The following is a 2,690-nucleotide window of genomic DNA, read 5'->3' on the forward strand; positions in this document are numbered from 1 at the left end:
TACTGGGAGCTAGAGAGAGAGGTAGTCAAGTTAACATCAACCACCATCTTTTCTTCACCCTCACTAAGTAGTTTTGTTGCTTAAACTTAAATTTCAGTGAAGATGGAGGTTTATTTTGAAAAGAAGGATACAGCCGCTGTATTGGGACACAGCTTCAAACTTCTAGATGAACTCAGCTGATTTCCTGTAAATGAAGAGAGGAGGAGTCTGCAGTGATCTAGTAACATGAGATCAGGAAGTGAACCTTGAATAGTTCAGTCTTCAGTTCAGACTCCATGTTGAGTGGACAGAGCAGAAGTAGGTAAACTGAAGGCTGAGGCAGGGTGAGTGTTAATCCAACATCTGATTGTTTTACTGTCAAAGTCTGTGAGTCAGTTTTCTCCCTGTGGACTGTAGAGGAGACACATGTTAGAATGAACTGTCTGCTGTTATTACACTTTGTGTGTGTGTGTGTGTGTGTGTGTGTGTGTGTGTGTGTGTGTGTGTGTGTGTGTGTGTGTGTGTGTGTGTGTGTGTGTGTGTGTGTGTGTGTGTGTGTGTGTGTGTTCTCTCAGCCTTGATTCTTGTGTTGTGAGCTCACAGTCAGTGTTACTGTTTTACTCTCAGACTGATTTCAGATCAGAAGATGAGTGTTTGTGTGGAGGAAGAGGAGGACAGAGCAGAGTCTCTAGTCTCCGGCTGTCTGTCTATGAAGAGTGATCGGTCCAAAAGTGAACCTCTGTACTTCAGTAATGAACCTGGACCCTCAGACACAAAGTAAGAGAACTGCTGCTAACTCATTAATAGGAGTCATTTTCAGTTACTGTACCTCTGACAATGTTTTCTGTTGATTTAGAGATTTTAAGTTGAGTTTGAGGTTCTTCCTCTTATTATCAGTGACCGCTGTCAGTCACCTAGAAAAGCTGTAATGTAATCTAAGAGGACTAATACAAACTGTTAAACCTTCTAAATATCAGCAGTAACAGTAGTTTGTGTATTCAGAGCTCCTTTAATGTCTTTGTTGTTATCAAGGATTCATTATGAATAAAATCATGTTGGTGTTTGCAGAGTTCAGTACAGACAGAGAGCAGAGTCTCCAGTATCCAGCTGTCTGTCTATGAAGAGTGATCGGTCCAAAGGTCTTCTTCCTCCAGACTTCAGTAATGAACCTGGACCCTCAGACACAAAGTAAGAGACTGTTTTTACTGTGAGCTGACCTGATGAAGATGATGCATTGAGGATGAAGACAAAATATTCTGCTCAAAGATTTATATTGCTGATGCAGAACTATTAGTGCAGATACTGTTTCAGACTAAGATGATCTTAGTCTGGGTTTTATAGCCACAAACTACTGATGTTTTTCTCTGGAGCAAAACACCTGAGAACCTCCATTTCAGAATTTACTCTTCAAGAAAATACTCATATATTTCTGCCCAAACTTTATAGTCACTGTTCATAATGTGGAAGAATGTGCTTCAAATGTTTAATTAATTTTCTCATATTTGACTCTAATCAGCTGTTCAGACCTACCAGGTGCTTCTTGAATCAGTGCAGATCATAACTGTGCAACATGTGGTGAAAAAGCATTTGTAGAAAAGCTTTGCTCACTTTGATTCTGTGTGTTGATGTTTGAGTTTGTTCTTTAAATAACTATTAAAAATGAGGCTCAAAGGTTTATTTCCTAGTGGTTCAGAGCTTTCAGCTGAAAGCTTTAAATCATTAGTAAGTGGACTTTTGAGTTTAGATTCTCTCCTCCATATATTGTTCCTGAAGGTCAAGAACAAACATCCAGGAGCAGTACTGATGTAAAAGTTATCTGATGAAAAAATCCAGACAAGAAATGGTCAACTGTACATTTGGACCACTTCTGTTTTCATATTATATTTGAATTCATGCCTTCATTAAAAAAGGAAAGAGTGTGGACTTGACTGTTCATCATCATGGGAAACGTGAGGTCTCTCCCCAACAAGATGGCCGAGTTATCAGCGTGACTCGCCATCAGAGGGAATACCGGGAGTGTAGCATCATGGTGTTTATGGAGACATGGCTAACGGAGCCGACTCCAGACACAAACACTGCACTGGACGGGTTCCGCATCATACGGGCGGACAGGACAACGGAGAGCGGTAAGAGGAAGGGAGGAGGTCTGGCAGTGTTTGTTAACGATAGATGGTGTAACTCTGGGCACATCACTGTTAAGGAACATCACTGTTAAAGACATTGAGCTTGACGCCAAAATATCTACCGAGGGAATTTTTAGCTGCGTATATTCTCTCTGCTAACGCTGAAGCGGCCTGTGACGTCATACACTCGCCGACACTTGCTCACACAACACCCCAATGCCCTCCTCCTCCTCTCTGGTGAATTTAATCATGCCCCTCCATCCTCCACATTCACCCAATATGTCACATGCCACACCAGAGACAATAAAACACTGGATCTCTTCTATGCCAACACCAAAGAGGCATACACATCAACACCTCTCCCTCCCCTGGGAAGATCTGACCACAACCTGGTGCACCTCCTGCCTGTGTACAAACCTCTGGTTCATAGGCAGCCAGCTGAGACTCGCACAGTCAAACGATGGTCCGATGAAGCCGAGGAGGCTCTGAAGGACTGTTTTGAGTCAACTGTTTGGGAAGTATTCAGTGATGCCCATGGGGAGGACATCGACAGTCTCACAGACTGTATAACGGACTACATAAACTTCT

At 42.4% G+C, this 2,690-nt stretch overlaps 1 long non-coding RNA gene across 1 annotated transcript; it reads left to right on the forward strand.

The window, feature by feature from the left end:
- Positions 1-19: 19 nt before the first annotated feature.
- On the forward strand, positions 20-1,486 carry LOC129115922 (uncharacterized). Its single transcript, XR_008533303.1, has 3 exons — positions 20-323; positions 607-756; positions 1,048-1,486. It is a non-coding gene; the product is annotated as an uncharacterized LOC129115922 (long non-coding RNA).
- Positions 1,487-2,690: the final 1,204 nt, after the last annotated feature.

This window comes from Anoplopoma fimbria, unplaced genomic scaffold (genome assembly GCF_027596085.1).
Source record: "Anoplopoma fimbria isolate UVic2021 breed Golden Eagle Sablefish unplaced genomic scaffold, Afim_UVic_2022 Un_contig_2274_pilon_pilon, whole genome shotgun sequence".
Classification (NCBI taxonomy): Eukaryota; Metazoa; Chordata; class Actinopteri; order Perciformes; family Anoplopomatidae; genus Anoplopoma; species Anoplopoma fimbria.